Here is a 17,422-nt window from a genome sequence, read left to right as displayed (position 1 = left end):
GAAGTCTTAGAGGGCTGGTTGGTTGGTTTTTGTTTGCCCTTCTATCCCCAGGGTTGGCATGTGGGGAGCCTTTATGCTTGTTAATTGGCTTTGTTAATGCCTTTTCCCTCCTCAAATGATTTAAATATTCTCCCCCTCCCCAGGAAGGAGAGCTCTAGCATAAGGAGAGTTCTTTTCTGTTCGTCTTTGTTTCTCCAGGGCCTGTAAATCATATCTAGCACATAGTAGGCACATCCTTCCTGTTTGTGGACCAATAATGAATGGCAGGCAGCCGGCCCGATTGGATGAATGAGGCTGATGGTATGAGTACTACTCAGTCTGTAAAATTTGCTTGCTCTCTTTTCAATCCATTTAAAGTGCAGTATGGGGCTACCACTGAGCTGCTAAGCCATTACATTCCGCATCTAGGACTGGCTGCAGGAGCCCAAGGCTGCACTCAGCACTTCAGAAGAGTCAGGGCAGCCAGACAAGTCAGTGCTGTGTGTCTGGCCCAGAGAGGGCATCTCCCTTGAACCCCGTTGCCATGCTGGGACCAAGGGGCCACAGGAGTTTTCCAGATGAGGAAACTAGGACACAGGGATAGCCTCCCTGGCCAGAGCTGGTCTACAGGCTGCAGAGTGATTAGGCTGGTCTCAAGAAAGAGACCTGGGGTGGGGGGGGTGTATCCACAGTCCTGGGGATGTTGGAGAAGGCCGAGGGGGAGATGGGCTACTTATCTTCAATGAGAATATCTAATGGGTAACTACTATGGAAAATGAGCATAAAAATGTGTACATACACATACATGAATGTTGCATATGCATGTATATATAGATTGGGGGGCTGGTAAATGTTTAACTACCAGCTCTTATCAAAAAATGCTTCTATGCCACAAGTTTCCATCTATGTTATTAAAATTTTTCATGACTTCCATCAACAAGACCATCCATCAAACCTTGTTTGCTAGTTTGCTAGTTTTCCTGTTGAAAATTTAACAATGGAGTTGCCTTCAGGTGAGCGCTCACACGAGTTCTTGTGTATAGGTACATACACACACGTGTAGATCCCTTACCTTCCTGTGTACCTTCTCCTTCCACATTTTACTGTTAGAAGAAGGTGGGGACACAACACATTCAGAGATAAATGGAAGGTAATGTGAGGAAGCTCTAAAGGTAGACGAGGGCAGGGAAGGCTTCACAGAGCAGAGGCTGGAGAGAAAATTGGTTCTGTTTGGGATTGTTTCACTAACTCTTGTCTCTTAACTGCGTGATTGCATAGCCTCCATCTTTCTGCCTTATTTGCGAAAATAACATGAGAGAATGGACAGCAGAGACTTTGGCGAAATCCAGGCTTTCTGGGGGCATCCTCCCGATCCAAAAAAAGAATGAACTGAAGGCAGGCAGGACATGTGCCAAGGCTGTTGGTGCCGCTCCTTTCTTTTCTATGTTCTCATGAACCATCCTTTTAATTAGCTATCCTAGAAATTTGCCTGGGATTAAATAGTCTCACCCATCTGTCTATGATTTGCAGGCTCCACCCTCTTCCCTTTTCTGACAGTTGGGAACCCTGCCCTTGGGTGCCTCTTCTCTTCAAATCAATCTCTGTTCCTAGCTCTGCTTGCCCCCTGGGTCCAGGCAGAGGAAGTCTTATCCTTATTCATCTTAGCAGTCACATACTTCAAGTTTTCACATACTCCCTAAGTCTTCAGGTTTAAATAATCTCAGGACCTTCAACCAATCCTCCTGTGGGATGCCCTTGAGGCCTTTTACCATTCTGGTTGTCCTTCCCAGGGTTAGGGTTAGAGGCTGACTGGGGCAGAGGCTATTCTTATTTCCTTGGATACCCTGTTTGTCTTAATGCAGCCCAAGATCACATGACCTGTGAGCCAGACCATTTTGATCTTGTAGTCCTCTGATTTCACTCCCCCCCAAGTCTTTACGGTAAATTGGCCCAGGCAAACATCTTCCATCCTTTATTTGTGCAATTGGCTTTTTGAACCCATCTTTTTGACTTTGACATTTATCAGTTTCTTCTAATGTTCAGTCCTGTTGATCTTTTCAAAGAGATTCTGTCATCTACCATATTAGCTTTAGATTATATGCACTTTATCAGCCTGCTAGGGAAATCCTGCCTTTGCTATTGGCAACTTGTGTGCCATGGATAAATCCTTTCCTCCTCTCTGGGGGATAAATCCTTTCCTCTTCTCTGGGCCTTTTTCCATATCTGTAACATGAGAGAGTTTGGGCGAGATGCTCTCTGAGATCTAAGACACTCCTCTAAAATCTATCATTTAGACCCTTCCCAGAGAGGGATCCCATGGACTCACCTGTCATGGTGGCAGGTGGTGGTCTTCCTCAGTGCTGGTTGGGTTGGGGAGCAGGTTGGGAGGAGGCCTTGGGTTTAAACTTCAGCCCTATTATCTGTGTCACCTTGGCCAAGTAATTTCCCTTTAGTTGGCCTCAGTTTCTTCCTGTAAAATGAGGGGCTTAGGCAAAATGGTTTGAAAGGAAGGCACCTTCCTGCTCTTAATCCTCTGATTCAAAGTATGACTGAGAAGGAAGGAGGGAAGCAGGTTCAGGGATGGAGCTCAGTCACTAGCTCCACCCCCTTCTTGCTTTATACCTAGACCCAATTGAGTAGTGGGATTGCCTTTATCTAGAGGAGCCCATAAAGGTCCTCATTAATCATGTGACCTACAGGCTAGAAAAATGGGCAGTGATGTAGTGGCTGGTGGCCGCCTGGCTTCTGGGCAGAGCATTTAACCAAATGAAGTCTTGACAGCCCCCATTTAGATGAGCATTTTATCACTTGCGTAATTGCAACCGTAATTCATTTCTGTGGCTCCTCCAGCAGGGCAGTTGTGACTGTCCTAGCCAATGGCTTTGGAAGGTTTTTTTCCTGCTATAGGCTGGCATCGATCGGCTTCATTTAATTACAATGTCTTTTGCATCCTCTGGCCTTCTCTCAGACTCAATTAGTCTAATAGGACTGAAGACCTCTCCCGGCTCTGGATTCCTGCTGCTGCATTTTCTCTGCACCACACATTTGGCAGAACGCCTATGCCGCAGCTCTCTGGGGGGCCACCCGCTATGGGGGAGAGGTTTGGGGAACCTTTTAGCCTTGGGTTCAAGTCCTGACTCAACCCCCACACTCAGGATCTATGTACCTTTCTCTGGGCTTCCATTTTCCTTATCTGTAAAATGGGGATACTACCACTCCTCAAGGTGGGACAGACGGAAAAAGCTCGGAGCTCTTAGCGCTGTGTCAATGTCTCATTTTCCCTAATGGGCGATATATAAGCAGGGCCAGTTGAGAGCAGGAACCACACCTTACTTGACTTGGTATTGCCCAAGGTGCCCAGCATGGTGTTTAGCATTCGATCACTTCTTGTGGATGAAGGCAGCTATGATTAGAGAATGTATTTAGGAGATTCTTGGAGAGGGTAGCATTGGCTTGATGCTCCAGTGCATGATGGGTCAGGATTTTTAATTACCAAGGCTCCAAGTTAGAACAAGACAACACAGATGGCTTTTTCAGGATGAAGTTCTCTCCTGTGAAATTTCTCCGTCAGGGTACAATCAATGTATGTCTAGTTTGGGACCTATTTTATAGATGAGGACAACTGAGGCCCAGAGAGGTGACCTGCAATTGCATAGTGGTAGAGCCAAGATCTGACACCCAGATGGGGTATTTATGTGATGTTCATTTCACATGCATTCCTTCCCTTGGTCCTCAGCTGAGGCCTGGAGAATCAAAATGGCTAAAGCAGACTATTGTAGCAGAAGCAGGAGGCCGACTTAAAAAGTTTCTGCTCTTCTCTTCTCACACTGATTGCCCAACAACTTGGCTGATGGACTGAGAAATCCTGGCTTGCTCTTCACTCTTCAGCCAGAAGCACTAATAGCCCCATCAAGGCAGCAGGAGGCTAGAAGGGCCAGTGATGTGGAGATAACTAATCTACAGCTTAGAGCATCAATGCAGCTTCAGACTGTCATAGATATCTGTCAGGAGGCAGCAAAACAGGCGGGTGGGGAGGCAGAGCCCTCACCCAGATTGAATACCTTGGCTTTCAAAAATCTTGGTTCTGCCATCAACCCACTGTGTGGCCTTGGGCAAGTCACTTGACCTTCTGGTCTGTTGGCCAAATATTTTCAAAGATTAGAACTCCCTCATTTGACACAGGATGAAGGCTGAGACCTAGAGGAAAAGTGATTTCTCCACTGTAGCCACTGATTGGGAGAACCAGAATTCAAACCCAAATTCTCTCCCCATTGTACCACACTACTCCCTTGCCAGCCTGAACCAAACTATGTGATCAAGAAGATTTTTGGGTGGCCGTTAATTTCCTGAAGTTCACTGGAGTGCAACTTTATTTTTTATATGCAATTTTATTCTCCTTTGAGGCCATACACACTACAGAACCATGTTATATGTTATAACATGGTCCTTTTGAGCCTTCTAATAATAAATCCCTTTGGACAGGAGTCTAGACAGACTTGCCCTCTAGCATCACTGCCCGATTGATTGATGACTGGCAAAAATGCTCTGTTTGTCACCACCCTTGCTCCAATGAGAAGGCTACGGTCCTTAGCTGGCATTCAAGTCTAATTCATTCATTTTAACTGGGTATTTATCGAGTACCTACTATGTGCCTAGCAATGGCATAGGCAGCATGAGGAATAATGAAACTACTAAGCTACAGTCGGAAATAAGACAGACCCAGAGCCTAATTCCCAGTATATTAGGTGGTAGATGATTAAGGGATGGTACAGACAGGACGTGTTTGAGGGGTTCAGAGGATGGAACGATGAGCTTTCATTACACAGAATTAAGTGTTTAATCAATATTTGCAGAATGGCCAAGTCTTGGTGGGCTGGGATGATTAAGAAAGACTTCCTGGAGGAGCCGGGTCTTAAGAGGGATCTGAATAGGGTAAGGCTACGAAGGAAGACCACAGCAGTGACCTAATCCTGGGGAAAGGGTTAGCGATAGAGACAGGAGACATGTGAGTTGAGGCAGAAAGGTCCCCCCTAGATCTAAACTGCAGTAGAGATTCAAACCCAAGTCCTGGCTTGTAAATCAGGACCATGCTGCTTCCAGGGCCCTGGATGTCAGACATAGGAGCCAGGGTGATCCCATGGTCAGTCAATGGAGAGCCTTGGAATGTTTGAGGAGAGGGACATGGTCAAATCTAGAATGGATAGGAAGACATCCAGAAACAGGGAAGGCATTTAGAGGACTTGTAATTTAGCTTGAGATGGCCTAGGGTAGAGAGAAGGGAGCAAAGGCTGGATGGGTCAGAACAGATGAGGAGGCAGGTGTGAGAGCTGTTTAATGGAGGAACTGGCAGGATTAGGTTCCTAATTTATATATAGAGAATGACTGAGAAAGAGGAGTGGAAGAGGATTCATTTCACATTATTCCCCTTTGTTCCCTCTGTATTCCAGCCAAACTTGTCTTGGCTGGTCCTTGAATTCTATCTACTGCCTCCATGTCTTTGCATGGGCTGGAATGCTCTCACTCCTCCGCCTGCCTCTTTCAATCTCCCTTCAAGGTCCAGATTACATTTGGCCTTTCCTCATTCCCCCAGTTGTTAGTGTGCCCCTCTCTCCATTACTCCCCCCCCTAAATCCTTACCTTCCATCTTAGAGTCAATACTGGGTATTGGTTCCAAGGTAAGAGCTAGTCAATGACTTGCCCAGGGTCATCTCCGGTCTCTAGGCCTGGCTTGTGATCCACTGAGCCACCCAGCTGACCCCTCCATTACTTTCTATATCAAGATCTATTTTTTGTATTGGCATTATCTGTGTATAAAATCATCGGCCCTCCTAATGGGCTGCTGTTTCACTTTTTACCTTTTCTTTCGGATAGCTAATGTATAGTGGGGCTTAGCATATATTTAATTGAATTTAAGTGACTCCCAACCTTTACTGCCTCACCACTGGGAAGAATGGGCATCCGAGAAGGGGTAAGGCTGTGAGGATAGAGATGGTTTTGTCAGGAGGGCATGAGCCACTCCTCAGCAGCCAAGCCAGTCCTTCCTTTCCATTCTCATGTGCCCACAGGCTATGCCCTTCTTCCCTTCTGCCCCCAACTCAATCCCACCCTGCCTGGAGCATCTGTCCCAGTTAAAATGCCTTCTCTTCTCTTCTGACATCTTGCCAATGCCTTAAGGAGCCCCTCCCTTTCCCCATGCCTTCAGGGAGCCTTTTTGGCCCAGTCTGATTCTTGCTGCTCCACCTCCCCCCTTCCCCATGAATTCCGACATCCCCTATCCTATAATCTAGCCTTTTAACTCATGCCCACTTACTCTTCCCAGGAGAGCCCTAATTTGCCATTCTCTCTTCCTAATACATAGGATTATAGTGGGGCCTTGAATTATCATGCCATTTTCTCCTCTGGAGCCCACTAGGGAAGCTTTTTAATGTTTGCAGGGGAGCTTGGGCCACGGGGACTCCCCCTTCTTCCCCAGAGCTTTTAAGCTCTTCCCAGGGAAAAGTGCCCATGGGATTTTGGTGGCACCTCCCCCTCCCTTTGGAAATCTGGAGTCTAGAGGCCGCTGTCAGACATGGGCTTGACTTGTTTGGGATGGCTTGGAGACTTATTTTCAAAGAACAATTCCTCTTAGAGTATAGCTGGCCTTTTGGAGTACTTCCTGAGGAATTATAGATGGGACTAGCCTTTCTCCAACACCCTCACACCCACCCTAGCCCTAGTTTTTCTCTCCTCCAAAAGTCCACTTCATCTCCTAAAACTCCTTCTGTCTTAGAATCAATACTGTCTTGGTTCCAAGGCAGTAGAGCTTAAGGGTTAAGCAATGGTGGTGAAGTGACTTGTCCAGGGTCATACAGCTAGAATTATGAGGCCAAATTTGAACCCAGGACCTCCTGTCTCTAGGCCTGGCTCTCAAAACCACTGAGCCACTCAGCTGCTCCCTGCCCCTTGGGTATTAGTTAATACTTTTCCCATTTTCTTCCTTAGATTATCATGTATGTCCACATCTGTTTATTACATGTTTGATACCCTACCTCTGCTCTAGTGTATAGATCGTTTCTGTTGCTTCAGCACCTAGAACAGCGCCTTGTTCATAATAGGCACTTAAAATGCCTATTGGATTGGATTGCTCAGGGAATCAGAAAACCACTGGGGCTAGGGTGTAGCTGGGTGGCTCAGTGGATTGAGAGTCAGAAGGTCCCAAGTTCAAATTTGGTCTCAGGTAGTTCCTAGCTGTGTGACCCTAGACAAGTCACTTCACCCCCATTGCCTAGCCCTTACCATTTTTCTGCCCTGGAACCAATACATAGTATTAATTAAGACAAAGGTAAGAAAACCACTAGATCTGAACTCTTGTTACCTGCCCCTCAATCCTCTATCTTATACAGGTCCCTCATTTAACCTGACATGAGGAGGAAACTGGGGCCCAGGGAAGGAATTTTATTCACAGAATTGGAACTGGAAGAAATCTTGGAGGCAGTCCCGTCCAAGTCCTTCATTTTATAGCTGGGGGAACTTGAGGCACAGAGAGCCTAAGTGAAGTGTCCAAGGTCACAGCTAGATAAGTGTCAGAGGCAATACTTAAACTGCTTCTACTGCTTGCCCAAGGTCATAGAGAGCAACTGTAGCAGAGTAAGGAATAACACCCACATAGTAAGGAGCATCATGGCCCCAGCTAATGAAAACAAGGTGGGAGGAATGGGCCGCCGGACCATCAGACAAGGAAAACAGCAGCTCAATTGACTGAGCTGTGAGCAGTTATTTTAGCTGATGAATTGACAAAGAGCTCCAAGGACAATGGCATTTCTACCTTAATCGCCGCTTCCCTGGATTTTGACATTCATCTACAAGATGCATTCAAGTTAGAGATGCAGAAAGCCAACAAGGGAGAGATTAGGGGAAGGGCTGAGACAGACCTTGAAATGCTCTCTCCCCATGTGTATCCCATCTGTGCCGTCCCCCTCCCCCCTCCAGCAGTCAGGATTCATTCTAGGATTCTAGGGGGCTGCTTGGTTCCTTGTTTGTTGAGAATGTTCCATTAGTTTTTGAAATTCTTTGGAATCAAAGCGAAACAAAGGTTCATTTAGTGTTGAAGCAGCCGGGGTTAAAGTCAGTTTTAAACTAGAGGAAACTGAGGCAAGGAGGTTAATTAACAACAGCACCTGCTTATTGTGGGGATCAAATGATATAACTGTTTATAAAGAGATTAGCATCCCACCTGACATGCAGTAGGTGCTTAATAAATGTTTATTTTCTCCCTCCTGCAAAGTGATCAGGTCTATAGGGGAAGACCAGAGTGTATGTAAATCATTGCTAGTGATAGTGACAGAGGGAGAGGTCCAAGAGCCTTAACATCTTGACTTCAGGGAGTCAGTAAAGCTGGTTCAGTCAGCAGACAGTGTTGGATTCTAGAAGCCAAAGAAGCAAAAGTATAGGTGGTAAATTCCTTGAGGACAGTGACTAGGTGCGGGTGGCAGGAGCTGACTGTTTTAGTAGCTTTCTAGTTCTTTCCTCTGCCTCTTGTCTTCCTTCTCCAAGCTGCCAAAAGAAGTCTTCCAAAAGCACTGTTCTGACCAGAGTGCTCCTTTGCTCAACAATCTTCAGTAGCTCCCTATTGTTTCTCAGCCAGAGAGGTTTGGCCCTGTATAACCTGATTCCCACTTGCCTTTTCCAGCCTTAAATCATGTTATTGCTCTCCTCTTTCTGTTCCAGTCAAGGTAACCTCCTAGACAGTCCTTGAACTTGACTTTGCCCAGACTTTGTCTCCCTCCTACCGAGGACTCCCTTCTCATTTCCCATGCTTTCTTTCAAGGTTCACCTCCTCTGGGAAGGCTTCCCTACCCTTCCCAGTTGGTAATGTTCTCTAGTCTGTCTTCTCTAGTAGAATTTAAGAGTTCTCAAAGAAGGGACTTTGGGGGTTTTTGTCCTTGTTCCCCCCGCCCCATGCCTACCACAGTGCTTGGCATAGAATAGGCACTCTGTAAGCAAGTGCTTGGTTGATCCAACAGAAGGAAAAGGAGGTTTCTGATTGGGCTTAATTTCTATTTGGCATGAACTTGACTTTCTTGCTGTTCAGTTGGCTTGGTACCCCTCATTTGACCAATGAGAAAAAAAATGAGGCTCAGAACTTAAGTGACTTGTCCAAGGTCATACAGCTAGTAAGAGGCAAGGGTAGTTGAAACACAATTGAAAATGACAAGACATTTCCAAACAGCTTGATGAGTAAAATGCCCATAGGGAGCTGAATTGGCCACATGACACTAAACCTGACTGAGGTATTTGATTGCAAACATTCAGTCAAAGGCAATGTTCACTGAAGGTCACTATTCCGAGTCCCTGTCTGACTTGCCCAGCCAGCAGTCTCTGGGGGAGGTGAGAGCCTGTCCTGGGAGGCGGGGGCATGAGACTGGGAGGGGTGGGTAGCTTCCAGGCTGGGAAGGAAGCCTATTATGCAGTCCCAACTACAAGGGGTTGGGGTCCCTGTTCTCAGCCTCAGTTTTTTCCTTTATTAAGTGGGGGGGCAAGCCCCGTGATCTCTAAGCCCCCCTCCTCAAATTCTACAAATCCTTTGCCCAAGCCCCTGCCAAATAGGAGCATGGAGACTGAACCCCAAAGTGAACAAATGAGAGGTTCCATTATTTCCATAATGCAATTTCTCCCCAGAAGATTCCCCTGGGGGGATGGAAATGTGAGTTTATATCTTTAATATTGAGAAGGGGCTTTCTAGGTCTAAATAAGTCTTGGCTGGATTCTCTTTGAGCAGAGGGTTATGTTCAGGACCCTAGCTATCTCTGCTCTCATCTCAGTTTTTATCTCTAAAATGGGGTAGAGGGACCAAATGATGTAGCTCTTAGCTCTTTTCTAGTTCTAAATCCTATGCTACCACCTTAGAATCTTGTCTAGTCTACTTCATTTTACAGTTGAGGAAACTAAGGCACAGAGAAAGGAAGAGGTCTCTTTACAGAGGGTAAGGGTCTGCCATCTATTCATAGTCCTAGGGGTATGCACCTAAGAGCCCCTGAAGAATTACTTTTTGGAAAGGGGAAAAAATCCTAATATATCCCATGATCCTCTCCCTCCATCTGAGCTTTAGCAGAGAGTCTGGAGAGATAGATAGAAGGGGCAGCTAGGTGGTACAGTAGATAGAGTGCTAGGCCTGGAGTCAGGCCTCATCTTCCAGCCTCAGACACACTGCCTTAGCTATGTGACCCTGGGCAAGTCATTTCACTCTACTTACCTCAGTTTCCTCATCTCCAAAATGAGCTGGAGAAGGAAATCGCAAGCCATTGCAGTGTCTCTGCCAAGGAAACTCCAGATGAGATCCCAAAGAGGCATGACTGAAAACGACTGAAGAACAACTGGGGAACAACAACAAAATGGAAGAGAAGAGAAGAGCAAGGAAAGGTAGGTAGAGATGTCATGAGAAAGTGTGTGTTTCTCCCTTGTACCTGGGGTGTCATTTAGGGTCCTACCTTTTGGGTGTCTCCATTTGACCCCCAGTCCTTTGCCCTGTGTGTACATTTGGTACATTGGCACATGGTACATTTTTCTTTGGGCCCCTGATGCCAAGAATCAATCTGCTTGCCCTTTACCTGGGCTAAGTAATGCTCCTGCATAATCATTTTCGCTGGGTTGTCATGGGAATAGTGGGGGGGGGTTGAAGAAAAGTTCTCCCCCTCCCCAGTGACCTGCCTTCTCCCAATGAAGCCAGTGGAGGTTAGAGGCACAAGAATTACTGGAAACTGAGTTGAATTGTTCATAACAGAAAAGAGCATGGGTTGGAGCAGTGTGCTCTGCAATAATTGGAAAGGGGATTAAAGAGATTTTTCACATTAACTTAGCTTTCAATAGGCTTTGGACGCAGGCCACGATGAATGTTCTCTCTCTTGTTATTGGGCTTTCCTATTCTCTTAGCACTTGTGGACCTTCCAACTCCCCCACCTTGAGTTGACATTGGCTTGAATCTGTCACTTAGTCAGATCCAGAAGAATAAAGGCATCTTGGGAGTCTCCAAAGGGATTTTGGGCCCCACCCTCCCCCCCGGTACTGGGGCTAGGGATCCCAAACAGTGACACAGCACTTTGGGCTTTGTTTTGAAAATGTTTTATTGATGTCCTCTAGCCCCCCAACCCAACTACAGCAAGGCAAAGCTAAGTCGTACAACACGTGCCCTTTTGTGTGCCTGGAGCACATCAGCTTTCCGCCAGGAGGTCCTGTCCCTGTTTTTATATTTGTCCCTCTGTCCATTGTTAGAGGAAGCTGTGGGGTCCTGGTGAGAATGCTCTTATTTCCAAGACCTGGCTCAGTGCTATCCCCTCCATGATCCTTTGAGGCAAGCTTTTCCTGCAATTTTCCTGAAGCATTTGGCCTACCTTTGCATCACAGTTCTAATGTATATGTCCAATTTTCTCATCCAATAGATGGTAAGCTCCCTGAGGGCAGAGTCTGGGTCATTTTTTAGTACCTCACATAGAATAGGGAATCAGAGTTTTAAGGATGGATTTGTTTTCGCCTAATCACACCCCATAATATCACCACTAATGCTCTCTGAAATGCTGACATTCTCGAGGATCCCGGTGTGTGCTCCCTGTAGAATGGAATAATCTTCCAGGGACTTGATCTATGCTAAAGCCCTGCCCATCTCCCCACAGTCTCCATAGTGTCTAGAGGAGACGAACAGGAGAACTGGATTTATGTTCCTGGGAGGATGAATGGGTCCACCAAATTAATACAAAATTTATGATAAGTGAGGGTGGTCCAGGGGAGACAGGGTGCAGGGGTGCTAACCCACTTGACCCAATCCCTTTCAGTTCTTTCATCTGCAGAGTGGAGTGGTCAGTTGACAACCATTCGGCCATTCTAGCCTTAAGATTGGGATCTCATTACTTCAGTTTTGTTGCCAATTCCCAATCAATATGAGTAGAGCACTAGACATCAACACCTTAGCCATTAATGCCAAGTAGGCATCAAAGAAAGGCTGGTTGATTGGTTTATCTAGGGTTGACTGAACAGCAAAGTTTGTCAGATTATATTAGGAGGGAAGGCAGCATGTATAGAAGATGGAGAGCTTGGACTTGGGTGCAAATCTTGCCCTCTGGACACTTAACTACAAAACTCTACTACCTCTGAACCTAAGTCTCCATCTGTAGAATGGGGATAATAGTATCAGTGGAAGGAGCTTGCTTTTCATGAGGCTAAAATAAGATGTGAAGTGCTTTGAAAATTGATTCCTATTCTTTTTGTGAAGACACAAAATGCTGTTACAAAGCATGGGGGAAAGAATTTTTTTTTAGTTTTAAATATTGGGCAGTGAAAAAACATGTTTACATGCATACGTGACACTACTGGATTCTGGATCCTTGGATTTGGAATGTAGAGGTCATCTGTAGTTTGGTGCTTTCATTTTTAAAATAAGGAAACTGAGGCCCAAAGAGAGGGGAAATAGGCCATGGGTTGTGAATGAACAGAGCCAGCATTTGGAAGCTAACAGGTCTTTTGACTGCAAATGGAGCTTTCTGTCTACTATGCTCCACTGCTTCTCTGTATATTGCAATCAATTCCAGTTGGATCAATGTTTGCAAAAACAAGCCATTGAAAAATGGAAGAAACAGGAATGATATGTTTACCTCAACACTAGAGAAGAGGAAAAAATCTTAGCAAACTATTGGAAGAAGTGGTAGGAGACAATAGATAAATTTGAAAGATTGGAGGGAGGCGTAGGAGGGGGGACTCTATGGTACACGTGTATCCAATAACAACTAGATTAGCTGATGGAAAAATGGTTAAATGTAATTCTAAAATTGGGAAATCTCCGATTGCTAACGATCACTTGAAAATTGTTCAAACTACTTAACAATCAGAGAAAAGCAAATTAGACCAACTTTCAGGTACCTCTTCCACTCATCAAAGTGACAAAGGGATTAAAACCAGTGAGGCATTGGCCAGGTTGAGGGGAGGTGTAGAGAGAAGGGGTAGGGGCAAGCAGTCTTTGTTGGAATTCTCTTTGTTTTAGTGATCCCACACTTCTTCCTTTTTCCTGGGCATTATCCGTTATCCATTCCTTAACTGAGCAGATCTGTTATTGGAATGCTGCTGCTTTGATACAAGTCCTACACTGGCTTGTACCAGACAAATTAAAGCACTTCTGTTTAGTATTTTATTTACCGCCAATGCATGTACTTCCCCGGTAGGATCATCTCATTTCATCCAGGCTTTTTTCCCCCCCTCTTTCCAAATGAACAGACTTTTTCGACACTTACTCTAATGTCTTTTGATTGAATATCCACGCATTTTTTACCCAAGAAAGGTTTCTATCATAGAGCAAATTGCTAGTTATTTTCATTGGGGTTGTGGTGATTGAAAGCTTGCTTTAGATCCTTCTCCCCCTTCGGAAAGTCAGACTCTGGGCTTATATAGGCTAAAGATCCATTTTCTCATTTTTCAAAAGACCCCTTTTCCCTAATATTGTTGCCCACCTTCTATTCTCTTTCATCTTTCAAAGATCAATGACAATGGTTCAGCAATCATCTGTTAGCTCTCTTTTCAGTACCTTGGGGATATAGTTGGCTTGTGCCTTACCACTGGAACTCATCAAGGGAAGCTAGTTTGTTCTCTTATCATTTATCTTCTTGAGGTTCAATTCCTTATTAGTCATATTCAGTCTGTCCTTTCCAGGCTAAAGATAATTCTCCTTGGCAGAGAAAACTGAAATGGCCAAAGTTGAGAGCTGGGAAGCTAGCTGTCTTTTTATCTATTCTCCATTACTATTATCCCATCCAGAAGCAGTGGGCTTCTTTTCTCTGCTTTGATCCTCCCCTTCTTCAATATAGATTAAAAAACAAAACAAGCAACTCTTGTTTTTGGTGCTCCCGATAACCTTCCCGGACCAGACTTTCATATCCATCTTCTCTTCGCCAACCTGGGCTTCCATCTTCTGAATATGTTTTTCAGAAATCGAATGGGGAGGCAAAGGACCCACACCATCTACCCTTTGGGGCTCAGAGAGTTGACCTTAGACCATAACAGTGGGAGTTCTTCCACTGGGGCCCTGTTGTATGCTCTCCTTTCCATCTCAGTAGCTAACCAGAAGAATTCTCCTCACTGCAATCCCTGTCTTGCACTGGGCTTCCCTGCCCCAGCCCCTGCCCCTTGCCTCCATCCCCTCTCCTCCCCTTCCCTTATTGGCCAGTTCCTGTCACAACAGCATGTGATCTTGTTTCAATTTCTAGACCCTCTGGAAGAGGATCATTATTTTTATTTTCATTATCTCTTTTTTGAACCCTTACCTTCTGTCCTAGAGTCAACACTGTATTGGTTCTAAGGTATAAGAGTGGTAACAACTAGGCAATTAGGGTTCAGTGATTTGCCCAGGATCACACAGCTAAGAAGTGACTGAGGTCAGATTTGAATCCAAGGCCTCCCACCTCTAGACCTGGCTCTCAATCTACTGAGCCACTCGACTGTCCCCTTAAGCCCCAGATGATTATTAATTTTGCATTGCTTTTTTTCATTTCATTTTTATTTTTTTAAACCCTTACCTTCCATCTTAGAATCAATACCATGTATTGGTTCTAAGTCAGGAAAGTGGTCAGGGCTGGGCAATGGGGGTGAAGTGACTTGTCCAGGGGCACACAGCTGGGAAGTGTCAGATTTGAACCTGGGACACCCCCCCCCCCCCCCCCCCCCCCCCGCCTAAGCTTGGCACTCCATCCACTGAGCCACCCAGCTTCCCCCTGCATTACTTTTTACTGGATGATTGGAAACAAAATCACTGAAGTACTTTGAGAACAAACTACCAACCTAGGCTCACTTAGGAGAGAGTAAATGGAAAAAGTACCCTCTTTTGAATAAGGTACACTTCCTTCCAAAGCTGAATTGATATGCAAATTTGGCTCAATTAATTGACTTTCCCAGCTGTGGCCAGAGGCAGAGATGTATTATTTATAAATGCTCTCTGAGCTGCAATGAGAACTTAATTTAATATCAATGAAACTTATAAACCAATAATGAGGAGGGGGCTCCAGGAGCACTTGTTGGATTTTCCTGGAAAGAACTACTGGACCTTATCCTTGTTGTAAGTGGAATCTTCTGGGGCCTGCTGGGTTTTAAAGAATGGAAATGATTAGATCTGAAGGCCTTTAAAGCCCTTTCCTTGAGCATGGCCTGTGGTGACTGACAGAGATGAGGGAGTGGATAGCTTTGTGGCTGGGATCCATTGTCATTCCAAATAAATTGAAACCCCACTATTTCCACTCCCCCCCTCTCCCCACTGAGGTTAACTCTTGCTCCAGATAGTATTCTGAAATGCCTTTTCGTAGGTCAATCTTGATGCCCAGGTTCATCCCTTTCCTGCCCCCAAAAAGCAAAAGCATGACTTTATCTCTTTGTAAAATTCAGTTCTGAATTTTCTGTCTCCTGCTCCCCCCTCCATTCCATTCCATTGAGAAGGCAAGAAAAACAAATCACAGAACAAGGCAGGACATTCTCAGCAGTCCAGTGGGTCGGAGATGGTACCTTCTTCGGAGTTGTTGGATTTGAATTTCTCATATTAGTGATTTAGAGCATTTTTCCATATGGTTATTGATGGCTTCGATTCCTTCATTTCTTCCTCTGAAAACTGCTTATTCATATCCATTGACCATTTATCAATTAGGGAACGTCTCTTTCTTGTAAATTTGATTCAGTTCACTATATATCTTCGAAATGAGGCCTTTCTCGTAGAAACTTGCTATAAATTTCGCCCCAGTTTCCTGAAAAGCATGACTTTCTCCAGAACAGTTCTGCCACTATTTCTCAAAATTCTCATTTTATTTTGATTCCAAATTTAAACGGCAAATAAAAGGATCTTTTCCATATACTTTAGGGCAGAGAATAGGATTGTACATGCGATTGGACGTCTTCGTGTGTGTGTGTGTGTGTGTGTGTGTGTGTGTGTGTGTGTGTGTGTGTGTGTATAATAAATTCAACATATAGCTAGCTGGCTTTATATTTCTCTTTCTTTCAGTGGGGGATGGGGAACCCTATTCCAATCACATCTCCTTTTTGTCAAAATTATTTCTGCTATTTATGCAATTGGTAACAAGTTCCATCAACCTTTACAAGAATAATTGATGCGATCAGTGTACAAATATTGGTAAAAAAAGCTTCAGATAATTTTATTTATTGCCATTTTATTTTTATATCACTCCGTTATACTCTCCCCACTATAAAAAGAAAACAAAATGGAAAAAGAGGGAGCATAGTTGGATCAGTTCATTGACGATCTTACATTATGTCACTCATCACAGGTTTTTCTCTTGATACCTTTAGTTTCTTTTGATATTGCTAGAATTTCTACAATTATTTCAAATAATAGTGGGAAAGAATGAATCCTTGTAGTCTTGCTGTATTTATTGGGAAAGTTTCTAGTGTATACTCCTTGTAGATGATGTTTGATTTTAGTTTTAGTTATTTTATGTGATATTAGAAAGGATCTATGACTGCTTTGAAGGCATTTTAGCAAAAATGAATATTCTTTGTCAAAAGCTTTTTCTGCATTCATTAAATTCTGTCATTTGGGATACTTTCGTTTTTAATATTATTGCTATGCCAGTGTTCTGAATGTTGAACCATTTTTTGCATCCTTGATCTAAATTTGACCTAAATTCAACTTAATGCTGAGTAAATTCTTAGATCAATTGCTTGGATCAATTTCATAGGATTTTATTTATAAATATTATTTCTTAATATTTCTTATTATTTATTGAAATATTCAATAATATATTTATTACATATTAATGCTTTTCTAGAATTATTCTTCCCTGGTTTTAATATTTAATTATATATTATATATTAATGATTTTCTATAATTAGTCTTCCCTGGTTTCGGTATTAAGATTTATTTGTCTCAAAAGCTATATGCTGGGCGTGCTTTCTTTTTTGTTTTTTAAGAATAATTTGTCCAATAATGGTATCAATTATTCTTTTAAAGGTTTGATAGAACTTCATATCCATCAAGATTAATGGTTTTTCCTTTGCTAATTAATTGCTTTATAACTTGTTCACTTCTAGTTCCTTTTCTGAGACTGGATTACTTGACCTCTATTTAGTGTTCTGTTAATTTTGTGTTGTTGGTTTTGTTGGCATATAAACAGTACAAACTAGCTTTTTAATTTTATTCTGATTTTCTTTTATCTTCCTTGTGTTCATCCAATCTTTTGTTCTGTCTTCATTTTAACCAGTTTAATTCAAAGTTTATTAATTTTGTTAGTCTTTTCAAAGAACCAGTCTTTACTTTTGTTTAATTTCTATAGTATTTTTAGTTCCCATTTAACTCAATTTTCATCATTTCATTTTTGTGTTTATTTGGAGTTTTGATTTATTTTTGTTGAACTTCTAAATTAAAAATGCACATTTTAATTTTATTTTCTGTTTTGCTAATGTGTGATATTCTGGATATAATAAGATTTTC

This window comes from Monodelphis domestica, chromosome X (genome assembly GCF_027887165.1).
Source record: "Monodelphis domestica isolate mMonDom1 chromosome X, mMonDom1.pri, whole genome shotgun sequence".
Classification (NCBI taxonomy): domain Eukaryota; kingdom Metazoa; phylum Chordata; class Mammalia; order Didelphimorphia; family Didelphidae; genus Monodelphis; species Monodelphis domestica.
The sequence above is the reverse complement of the archived record's forward strand: the minus strand, read 5'-3'. Positions refer to the sequence as shown.